The following is a 12258-nucleotide window of genomic DNA, read 5'->3' on the forward strand; positions in this document are numbered from 1 at the left end:
ATCAATCAATCAGTGAGTGCATAAGTGGAGCAACAAATAGATCTCTCTCCTTTCCTCTCTAAAACCAATAAATAAAAAAAATGTAATACTGGTTTCATTTTGAAAACCTTAGAAAATATAAAGTACAAAAGGAAAAATCACTAAGATATTATAATAAGATAGTGAATATTAATAAGATATTCCTCTGCACACATACAGCTCTGGTCCAGGTCACCATATTTTATGGTCCAAAGATTTTTTTTTTTCCATGTGAATTAGACAATAATATTTATTGGGTGCTAGAGTGTGCCAGGCACTGTTCTAAACACTTTAAAGAAATACTTCAACAATTAATACAACAATATCCAATAAGTACTATTATTTTATAAGAAAAGGAAAGTGCATCTGTCTAGGGTCAGAGCTAGTAAGTGGTAGAACTGGAACTGAACCCATTCAGGCTCATGGATTTGTGCATTTAACCTCAGAAGATACTGCTTCACACAGTGTTGACTGTTCTCAACTGTTAGTACATTTGCCCTACTCCCACAAGTCCAAGGCTCCTGTGAGGGACAGGAAGGAAGGGGGACTGGATCTCAGTAGAGTTAGATTGCTAACAGACAAACTAAACCCACGAAAGAAGCCCTAATACTCCAAACATCCATAGTTGTAAATTAACTCCTGTGCATACACAATGGTTCTAGTTGTGTACTATCTTAATTATGCACTATTCTTGGGAGAAATGAGAAAACAGTTGTGCTCTGCTTCATATGAGGAACTTCAGTAGAGAAAAGCTGGTTTAGACCATAATAAAGCAAAGTAGGCCCCCCAAAATAAAGCAAACATATTATCTAGGTCCTTGGCCCTAACCACCCCAGGAAAAAAGCTTCCAGATAGTTTGGGAGGAAATCAGAATTTTGTTGGGCTTGCAATTATTTTATGATTTAATGTTATTTAAAACTACATGGAAGAGGGTAGAAGAGTCATTTTTAAACCTGGCCCTGGCCATAATCCAAATAGGATGGATATAATCCGAGGAAACAGTCCTTGTTTTGTTCAAGATGTTACATTAAAAAGGGGTGGAACTGAACTAAAACTCACTGGATGGGCCAATCACTTTTGGCACTTTATCTTAAGGAGCAATGATTAATGCACATTAGGAATGGAAACTTTTTTATGGCTAGGTCATGCTGACTAGTACAGTCTTAAGTTTTGAATCATGTAACTTAAAAACTATCATTCAAAAAGATCAAAAAGATTTTTCATTCTCTCCAATATTCAGTAGGAATTCCCCAAACATAGGCTTTCCCCATTTTCTTAAAGTAAAATAATTACAAGATTTTAAGAAATCTATAGATAATTTATTAACAGCTGTTAGAGTTTGGAGGTAGAGCCAGGTGATTGAATGTGTTTGTGTTTTTTTGAGTAAACTATAATAATCATATCAAGATTCTTTGAAATTTAAAAAAACAATTGTTATAATCAGGGCTTTTAATGCACACAAAAACCTGTATTAAAGATTATATTTTAAAACTAGTTTCTCAGAACTTGAATTAGTGTCTGTACATTTTTGAAGGCTTACTTTACCAAATCTTTCACTAACTCATGTGCGCTATATGAGGGCCTCTGGTAGAAGAAAATCCTGGAGAAGCCATGGCCAGGTAGCTAATATTGTTAGAATGTCACCCTACTACCAAGGGTGCAGGTCCAATGCCCAGTCAGGGCACATACGAGAATCAACCAATGAATGCATAAATGAGCGGAACAACAAATAAACCTTTTCCTCTCTAAAATCAATTTTTAAAAATCCTGCAGAAAAGTAGGTTCTGGTTACTGTATTCTTTTTTATTCTTAGATGTTGAGATAGAAATAATCACTTCTCTCCTGAGTATGGTTGAAATCAAATTGATACCTTTAAAACAAAACAAAACATAAAAAAAACCTCTGGGTAAAGAAAAAAGAAAAGGAATTAAAAAATCTCTGGGTAGAAATTGTTTGCTGGCTACTGATACTGTACCCTGATCAAGTATGTGTTTAATGTATAAATGTGAAATGATATCTAGGTCATTTCATATCTGACAAAAATATTTTTTAGATTTTTAAAAAATTTATTCTTAGAAAAGAAGGGAGGGAGAAAGAGAGGAAGAGAAACATTGATGTGAGACAGAGAAACATAAATCAGCTGCTTCTCAACTTGCCCTGACCAGGGACAAAACCCATGACCCAGGCATGTGCCCTGGCCAGGGATGGAACTGGAGACCTTTCACTTTGTGGGACAACACCCAATCAATTGAGCCACACTGGTCAGGGCATATCTAACAAGAATTTTCATTGCCAATTTTTTTCTATTTTTTATTTTATTTTAAATTTATAAATCATGTTTATTCTATTATAGTTGTCTGAATTTTTACCCCTTTACCCACCTCCATCCATCCCTCCCCCAACCCCTGCTCCCACAATCAATTCTCACTCTGTTGCCCATGTCTATGAGTCATTCATACATCTTTATCTAGTCCCTTCCCCTTCTTTCCATCATTGTCCTCTTTCCCCATTCCCTCTGGTCACTTTCAGTCTGCTCCACGTTTCCGTGCCTGTGGTTTATTTTGTTCATTAGTTTATTTGGTTGAATAGAGTCCACTTATAGGTGAGATCATATGGTATTTGTCTTTCAACAACTGGCTTATTTCACTTCGCTTAATATTCTCCAGTTCCATCCATGTTGTCACAAAAGGGAGCAGTTCCATCTCTCTCAATTTCTTTCTTTCTTTCTTAAATACAGATTGATTTTATTTATTTTTTTAAATGTCAAAGTTAATTATATTAAAAAATTTAAAACCCTTATAAAGTCTCAGCAATTAAACCAACAAGAAACCAGCACAGAAATCATCAAGTAGAGTAATGAAATATAATGAACATTTTAGAGACAAACGTATATATCTGCCTAACAATATATGATTAAGTTGACATTTCAAGTCAATGGGTAAAATAAGGCTTATTCAACAAAGAAGGTGCATGGACTACTATTACTTGAAATAAAACAAATATAGAGCCCTATTTCACACATTATACAAGAAATATTCAGGTGAGTTGAAAATCAGTATGTAGAATCTAAGGAGTTTTAGAAAATAGAACTAATATTTTTCATGACCGGAAGTAAAATATTCAAACCCAGAAGCTATAAAGTAAATATTGACATTGACTATATTAAACATTTAACTATATAGTCATATACATATAAAAAAAGTTAAAGGACAAGGAATAGAAAAGTATTTGCAACATATCTAAAACATGGTTAATAGGGTTTTTTTTTTTTTTAAGTTCTACAAACCTTTAATCAATAAATGGATAAAGAATACCAAAAAGAATACAAAAAAGTTTGAAGCTTTTGAAAAATAATAGAAATAGGCAAGAAATATACTAAAACAGGTTTAGTTTCAACAAATAATAAAGGAACAATTAAAATAACATCATTGTCACAATCAGATTAATGAGTATTACAAATACTGGTAATGTCAAGTATTGGCAACTCTGAAAGGAACTGGGTATTCATAGAAACTTTTTCTTCATCTTAAAGCAGTCTCTAGTATATTTTGCAGTGCTAGTTTGGTGGAGGTGTATTCTTTTAGCCTTCTTTTGTCTGGGAAACTCCTTATTTCGCCTTCCATTTTAATTTGAGAGCCTTGCTGGGGAGAGCAGTCTTGGTTGCAGGCCTTTGCATTTCATGACTTGGAATATTTCTTGACATTCCCTTCTGGCTTGCAGTGTTTCTTTGAGAAGTCAACTGCTAGCCATATTGGGACCCCCTTATATGTTACTACCTCTTTCTCCCTTGCTTCCTTTAGGATTCTCTGCTTGTCTTTGATATTTGCCATTTTAATGATGATGTGTCTTGGAGTGGGCCTCTTTGGGTTCCCCTTGAATGGGATCCTCTGTGCTTCCTGGACTTGTGTGACTTTTTCTCTCCTCCAATGATGGAAGTTTTCCATCATTAATTTTTCAAACAGGTTTTCTATCCCTTCCTCATCCTCTTCTCCTTCCGGTATCCCTAATATACAGATATTATTACATTTCAGGTTGTCCTGCAAGGAAATTCTATCATTGCACTTAACACCTTACTGCATTGAAATTACCTGATTCTACCAGCTAGAATCTAAGTTCCTTAAAGGTGAGAGATATACCTGGGCACTATGCCCTGAGATAAACCTTTTTCTAGGGAAGTTGCAGGCCTGAGGAGTGACTACTCACCATGATCTTCCCACTTTTGGTTAGATTTATTACAGAGCCCTTTTTCATTCACAGAACCAATGCAAATATCTCTTGTCCATAAGACCTGCCTCATCCTGGTTGTTTAATCTAGATCTCTCATGAACATCTATCTATACAGCTGTGTAGATTATATTTCTTTTTTACCCTCAAGGTGTTATTGTCACATACTTTGAAGCTTAGAACTGGATAATTTGGCCCTTTCTCTTCTTATCTCCTCCCAGTTCAAAATACTTGTGTCTCTTAACCAGCATTCTCTCAGATCTGCAGTTAGGCTCAACACATTCAAGTCTTTGTACTTTTAGCCTTTTTTTTTTTTTTAAATTGGCTTACTGTGCCCGTCATAGCCACTCTGTTTCCTGTCATAATGCCTCTGTCCCTGCAGATACAGAGAATGCTTGCCCTTCTTGTATTGTGTTACTTTGTAGGGCTGATGCTTTCCACACTTACAGAATGTTCAGCAGGTTTCATGAACATTCACCATGTTTGTGAGAGTGGTATCGTCACAGAAAGGCTACATTATATTTCAATTTGGTACATATAAACTTATATTTTAGAATTTGATCATATAAAATATGCGTAAAAAAACTTGTTTGAATATAAAAACAATTAAACTTGAAAAAATGATATCACATTTTTAACTCAGTCATCTCCCCAAGAAATAAATATATAAAGACATTCTGATTTTCTTTGTTGTGTTGAAAGATGAGATTATTGGAGAAAAAAAATGTGCACCTAATATCTTGATATTGCAGTCTACTGTTTAAAATTAATTAAACCTTGTCACTGGTTTGCTCAGTTGGTTAGAGCATCATCCTGATGTGCCAAGGTTGTGGGTTCCCGGTGTCCCTCTTTCTCTTCCTTCTCTCTCTTGCAAAACAAAATTAATTAAAACTTTAAGAATTATTTTTCATTTAGTCTTTAAGAGGAACTACCTGGGATTCTAGCAACTCATAATTTTAAAATGTAAATTTGATTACTCACATTTTTTATATTCTTTGTTTTATGGATATAAAATCTTTATCTCTGAGATGTTTAAAATTACAGTTTGGAATACATTCTCTTCTGGGTTTCACATATTCTGTGAATGCTCCTTTTCTATTTGTTTTGCCTCTTTCAGGTTTAAGTATTCAAAAGTTTGGTGATGCTAAAATTGGTTGGAAGCTCTGCCTCCAGGGACAAGGCTTATCAGTAGTAGGTTTCGATGTGGACCAACAGGTTAACTGGCTTTTTCAGTGGTGTCTCCCAATTGTCTTCTGATTAGCCTGCCCGGAGAGGAAGTGGGGATATATGACTACTTGCCACCATTCTGGGAGACAAAAAAGAAGTTTCCTAGTCTTCCACAGAATCTGTCCAGTCCCCTCCCTCCACAACTACAGTCTGATTTCTCATTCCCACTCAGTTGTGTTGTGTCTGAGTCCTCTCTTGTTCACCTTATAATTTCCTGGGCCTCTGCTAAGTAGGACAGGGGATGTGAGATCTAATTGTTCCTTGTTTCTCACTTCAACCTACCCTACAGTTCCCAGCTCTATACTCTTCTGTTTCCTGGAGACTAATTCCTAAGACTACCTGGACTTCTGTGATAGAAGTAGGCTTCCTATTTGCATCCCCCTTTGAAGACCTGGGTTTTAGCTCACTCAACTTTGCCTAAGCACTCTATATCCTCAAAATTTTGTTGATTTATCTCATCTCATATCCTGTTCTTTTTAGATTTAAAAAAAAAAGGATTTAATTTATTTATGTTTAGAGAGATGGGAAGGGAAGGAGAAAGAGAGGGAGAGAAACATCAATATGTGAGAGATCAGATAAATTGGTTGCCTCTCACACACCCCCAAATGGGGACCTGGTTCGCAACCCAGGCATGTGCCCTGGCTGGGAATTGAACTGGCAACATTTTGGTTCACAGGCCAGCACTCAATCCATTGAGCCATACCAAGGCGTTCTATAATTGTGTGTATGTTTATACTTCGTTAAAAACAAACAACAGACCAAAAATGGAGTCACTTGTGGTAAGCCACACCAAGACTTAATATCTAACCTAATTGTAGTTTCAGCCTCTCCCAGGAGTGGGATTTTAAAACAATTAAACTGAAATGTCCTAGTCAGCAGTAGTGAGGTAATCTGGCTGATAAGAACCTCCTCTCCTGCTAAGAGTCAACTTGCCTGAACTAATGGACTCTTTTAACTTCTTTGTCCCACACTCTGTCTGCCTATAAAAACCTTCCATTCTGTGTAACTCCTTAGAGTAACTTTCTGTTTATTAGATGGCATGCTGCCAGATTCATGAATCATTCAGTAAAGTCAATTACATTGTCAAACTTACTCAGCTGAGTTTTTGTTCCTCAACAACTTAAATTTTTTTCTATTATTTTAATCGCATTTCAAGAGTGTTCAATTCACCATGTTTAATCAGATTATCTTAGAGACTTTTAAAGCCAGGCACTAAATGTCAAACCTGAAACTGGAAAAACCAGCATTTGTGCTACCTGTCATTACCAGAACCAATAAGCAGAGACAGGGATTGAATCTTTATGGGCGCTTTATTCAGATGACCAGTGATCTGAGAAGCCAGTGGGTTATATACTCTAACAGACCATCTTAAGTTCCATTTTAAACTAACCCTTTTATAAGGAGAAGAAAAGTGTAGGTGAGGTGTTTGGAATTCAGGGAAAAAGTTATCCAGGCTACCATCATTTCAGTTTCTCAATTGAATTTCCCAAACAGCTTCCAAAATGGTTGTAACTCTACCTCTCCCTTCCCTCTGCTCTCATTCTTAACTCTTTCATCTAGAGAGATCTTTCAGTACAAATCGGATTAGTGATTTCTCAGTACAAAGTAGCCTTTCATAACAACAGACCAAAAGTTGGCACTTGCCTTTTGGTATTTTATGCACTTGGTGTATTTATTTGGGCCTTCTACCTGGAAAATTTTACTTTTTTTCTTGGTTTAAATCTACTCAGCTCTTATATTTAGTTTAAATACATCTCTTCCTCCAAGGAAATTATGATTTCTTCTATCCTTTAATTAGATATTCCTGCCACACCATGGCATGGAAGTCCAATAAACACTGGACTTCCAGTATCATAGCATTTTTCTCACTATTGTGTTTTCAACATCTTCACATATAGTAGCTACTATAAGGGTAGAAATTGTGTTGGCTCGCTCAGTAGTGCACCTTTATTACTTGGTATGCCAGCATCGGATGAACTCAAAAAGAATGTGGTCGTGGCTTTAGCTAGAAATAAATGGTGGATTTATTCAGCGGTTTTATGGTTTGCAAACCAGAAGCACATCGAGCCCATACCCCGAGTCATACAAAGAAAGAAAAGCTGAGTTCTTATGGTATAGAGTACATTTGAGAAGAGTCAGTCCTGCTTTTAGTCTCTGGACTGGTCCAAGTTAATAATCCTCTAGATCAGCGGTCCCCAACCCTTTTGGCATCAGGGACCGGTTTTTCTACGGACGCGGAGGGAGGGACAGGAGGCGGAGCTCAGGCGGGCTTCCTTCTTCTGGTTCCTATTCCTAACCGGCCGCAGACAGGTACCGGTTGGGGACCCCTCCTCTAAATGACTGGTGGTCTGGATAATGGTTGTAAGTGGCCTAAACATGGGAACATTCTTTCCTTACTCCAGGAAGTAATCAGAGGGTTATATGTAAGTTCGAAGTATATCTATGCATTGACCCAAGACTGGAAAGTTCAAAAGTTTAAGTACCCGGGCTAGTTAAAATAAGAATGGAACTGTTTCCTCATACCTCAGCCTACTTGATTTTAGTAATTTAGCAGCGTGGCTATAGTGACTCTGACTCTATTTTATTTCTTTATTCTTCACAGGTAACTACAGTTTTGTCTTGAATGAATGACTGAATTCAAATGAATGTGCATTCTGTTAGTGGGTAATACTGCATCCCAGCAGGTTCATTCCCTTTCCTTCATTATCTTCTTCTACATCTGATCATTCTGTTTTCCCTGTCTCTTCATTCCATCAGCAGTCTCGTCCTAACTCCATATTGAGTGCCCAGGCTCTAATTCTCTTTCTTAGAGAGGACTGTCTTCCCCCTTACCCTTAACCTTTGAGATACAGGGGATCCTACATTTCACGCCAAGGAAGTAAAGTGTAAACAAAAAAAGAACGCAAATTCATTCCCATTATATTTTTCCTCAAAATCAGGTATCTAGAGAAACCAATGAACACTTTTAAGATTCCCTCAAAACAGAAAAACAGCCCGCTACGTCTCTGCAATCTTCCTGGGATCTAACCAGCACTTCCTTCTTCCTTCTCCGGAAACGGAAAGAGGAAAGGAAAGGCCCCAACTCTAGCGCCTTGGGATTAGTCTTCCTCAGATTTCTTGGTGGGCAGGGCCCGCAGGTTGGCGCCGAGTGGCCAGCAGAGCCATCGTTCTCGGCCTACGCCTCTTCCTATTGGTTTCCAGAGGCTCCGCCCGCTGAGCAGGGCGGGAGATTCGGTGTGCCCCAGCCGGCTTCCCATCCCCCGCCAGCCTTGCTGAAGCCTGCGACCCTGCGACCCTGCTGCGTCACCTCTTCCCGAGAATCTGGCCTACCCCCTCGCGCGGAAGCCGCTTTCTCTACCGAGACCATTTAGCAGGGTAGCGTCGGGCAGGCGCGAGGCGGCCGGAGCCGCGCGAGGCGGCCGGAGCCACGCCTGGCGGAGACCTAGCGGTGCGCGGGGTGGCGCCCCTGCAGCCTGCCACCCTCTCCTGCTCAGCTCCAGCTTGTGAGGTGAGGTGAATTCATCCCAGCGATTGAGCAGGGGCACGCAAGTCCCGGGCCTCCTCTTGGCACTCGGGGCAGGGTCGCCCTGTCTCCTCCTTTTCCCTCCCTGGGCTGTCCCCCGGGCCCTGCCGTCCCGAGGACCCCCGGCCAGCGGAGAGCAGCTAACTAGTTGATGGGCAGCGCGAGGCCCAGGCCGAAGTCCGTAAATACTTGTTGGGGTGACAGACTCCCCCCTGGAAACCCCTGATATGTCTGTCCAGCAGTGATAGGCCTTCTGTGCAAGGGATGTTTGTTAACAACATGCCTGCTTCCCGCCCTAAGGAATCTTGTGATTGTAAAGAGAACTGCAAAATCTGTAACGCGGCCCAGCGAAGTAAAAAGTGCCCTGGGAGAGGAGCAGGTACAACGAGGGCTGCGGAGGAAGAGGTTTCGCCCCAGAACTACCACCGGAGGGAAACCCTTTGATGTCATCCCAGGCTGGAAGCCGCAAATGCATCCTCACTGAGCAGTCGCCGGGGACAACGCTTGGTTGTAAAATGTCGATAAGCGAGGCTCTTTTGGTAGAGGTTTTTAAACTAAAAGGATGTTGATGTGTTACTTGTCGCTTTACAACTGAAATCCTAACGGAACCGTCACACCTTTCCCTAGTTACACTGCGATCTGGAGAACGGTAGCATGGCCTTACAACTTTCTGTCAAGGCACTGCACGTAAATGGAACGCCCTCATTCGTCGTTTATTCAGCCCTTTTTCTGTCAGATGGGATGTAGGGAAGGAAGTACAAGAGATGTGTATTGTTAAGTAGAGGTTAAAAGTAAAAATAATTAGCATTTTCATAGACCAAGCACATGATTTCATTTAATAATCACAACTTCGTGCAAAGTCACACAGTTATTAAGTGTGGAGTTAAGATCGGAACCCAGGTTTATGTGATATTAAAATTGGTGCTTACCTACTAACCTGTACCTCCTTTTTAAAAAAGGATTGTGTTTTTAAAATTTGCAGCCAGTCCTTTATTTGCATTCCAAGGAGAGTGTTGCTGTTTAATGCTCACTTGGTGTTGCTTTATTGCCTTGTTAACTCCTTTAAAGGAGTCCACTTAAAAAAAAAGGAAGACAGTGCATTTTATTGTGATTGTTAGGTAAGTTTTTTGTTTTTGTTTTTTTCAGAAATTCTTGGAGAAAAGGGAAGGAAAGCTTTCTTTCAAAGTCTTTGTAGAAGTTTCTTCATTTTGATGATTCCGTGCTATGTAATAGATGACTTAAACCTGTAAAAAAGGGCCCTGGTCAGTGTGGCTCACTTGGTTGGAGAGTCATTCCATAAACAGGACGGTGCCGGGTTGGCTCCTGGTCAGGGCACTTGCGGTTCTGTCCAGGTGGGTGCATGTACTTGAGGTCCCTGGTCCGGACACCTCTCGGAGGCGGCCTATTGATGTTTCTCTCCCTCTCTCTCTCCTTTTCCGTCTCTCTTTAAAAACTAAACAAGAAAGCCCCGACAAAACGACAAAAAGAGCTAGAGGAGGAAATTACAGGACTAAGTTAGTTAGGCTGCCTCTGTCCAGGCAGTTCTTATGTAAAATACCATAGGGAAATTGCCTAGGAAAATGTTCAATTGCCTAGAATACTTATTTTTAAATTTTATTTGAAAATCTCCCCCCACCCCCAATGGTACTACTAAACTTTTGCTAATGAGAATTAATGTAATTGATTTTTCGTCCATTTTTCACTTTGATTGCTAGGAAGCTTAAAGCTAAAAATCTTTTTAAAAAATTTTTATTAATAAATTTCTTCTGTTTTACAACATAACAGTTTGCCACTGATGCACTGAAATAGATGAAAAGCCAAAATTCTTTGTATGATTTTGTTGTCTGCTTTTCTTTATATTTTTCCCTGATCCAAAACTCCCTGTTAGTGTTTATAGTTTATCATTTGTTTTATTGCATTTGTTTATTATCACTGCTTCAAATCCTTTGTAGAACACAGCGGTATACAGTTTAAAATAAAGTACACTATGCTGAATCTAGCCATGCTCTTAAAAGTATGCCTGGTAAAGCTAGTGATGTTTAACCTAATGAACTGGAAACCTAGAGGAACTCTCGATGTTTTTGGATATTTGAACTGTCATATGGGAAAGTGATTAAACATATTATGAATAGTTTACAGAGGTCAAAACAAGAATTTAGGATAACAGATTAGTATTCAATGGCAGGAGAAGTGTGTGGTTTAACAGAATGGTCAGAGAATTTATAATTAGTCAAAGTTGGGTTTTAACCATAACATACTTTCTAATTGTGTGAATTTGAGTAATTTAATATTTAACTCAGTTTATTCACCTATAAATAGAGGAAACTATATATATTTTACCTCAGTGAATCTGAGGATTTAATGATCTGGTATACATAAAAGTGCCTAAAACAGAGCCTGACAAATAGCCCCTCAAAAAACTTTATTTTATACAGATATAAAAAAAAAAGTAAGTTTATTTTACACAAATGTCATGTAGATGCATTAATCTTTTTTTAAGAGTACCTACACACGTGTACTCCCATAATAAGCACTATCATGACTAGATAAATGGCCCAAAAGGATATATTCTGGCAATGATCATATAAATTATAAAGTATTATCTTTATACACAAAGTATAAACCTAAGAATTATTTTGCAGACTAAATGAGAATACATATAAAATATTCAAAATTATGTCTAGTGCATAGTAAGTACTCAAATTTTGGTTTCCCTCTATCCACACTCCCTAACCCAGATCTCAGTTTCTAAGGTTTCCTGGGCAAAATGGTAATGGTTATTTTACCCTTTATTGTGCTACCATAATAACATTGGCTTTGTAAGAACTGCATTTATCTATTCATTTTGCTTGTTTAAACTCATGACTTTCTTTGGTTGCTTTTGTTTTCGTATTAGCTGATACTGACTGAGTTCTTTTTTCAATTACATGTGACTCTACCTGAATTTTTCAATTGCAGAATGGTGTAGTACCTTTAAAGGTAAGTGAAAACTAAGATAAGTCATTTAAGTGCTAGTTACAACATTTAGTAAGTTACTGTATGCAGATAGCTGACTCATGAGGGGCACAGTTAGTAGTTCTTTTTGTCAGGAGAAAAGGCAAAAATAGGATTTATAAGAAAAAAATTCATTTTTGAGGGTAAACTGATTAGCTGACAGCTAGTCGGAATCATCATTAATTAATTTCAGGCTATTAGTATTATAAGTTATGAAACTAAATTTTGTCAGAGTAGCTAGAGTTGATCAATCTTTTGCCTGTCAAACTCAT

At 38.3% G+C, this 12258-nt stretch overlaps 1 protein-coding gene and 1 pseudogene across 3 annotated transcripts in view; one reads left to right on the forward strand and one right to left on the reverse strand.

Annotated features, from left to right (window-relative positions):
* Positions 1 to 4418: 4418 nt before the first annotated feature.
* LOC129080712 (60S ribosomal protein L36a-like) lies at positions 4419 to 4723 on the reverse strand (annotated as a pseudogene).
* Positions 4724 to 8877: 4154 nt separating this feature from the next.
* ORC2 (origin recognition complex subunit 2) overlaps positions 8878 to 12258 on the forward strand; it is a 40690-nt gene continuing 37309 nt past the window's right edge. The window contains exons 1-4 of one of the 3 annotated variants that reach the window (XM_054585851.1): positions 8884 to 8977; positions 9293 to 9499; positions 10139 to 10344; positions 11951 to 11971. The gene's annotated coding sequence lies outside the window, so the exon portion shown is untranslated. Of the gene's footprint in view, positions 8978 to 9292; positions 9500 to 10138; positions 10345 to 11950; positions 11972 to 12258 lie in introns of all 3 variants that reach the window. The other 2 variants (XM_054585852.1, XM_054585850.1) reach the window with 2 other exon arrangements.

Source organism: Pteronotus mesoamericanus, unplaced genomic scaffold (assembly GCF_021234165.1).
Source record: "Pteronotus mesoamericanus isolate MK-2021 breed Mesoamerican mustached bat unplaced genomic scaffold, CSHL_Meso_final contig_90, whole genome shotgun sequence".
Classification (NCBI taxonomy): Eukaryota; Metazoa; Chordata; class Mammalia; order Chiroptera; family Mormoopidae; genus Pteronotus; species Pteronotus mesoamericanus.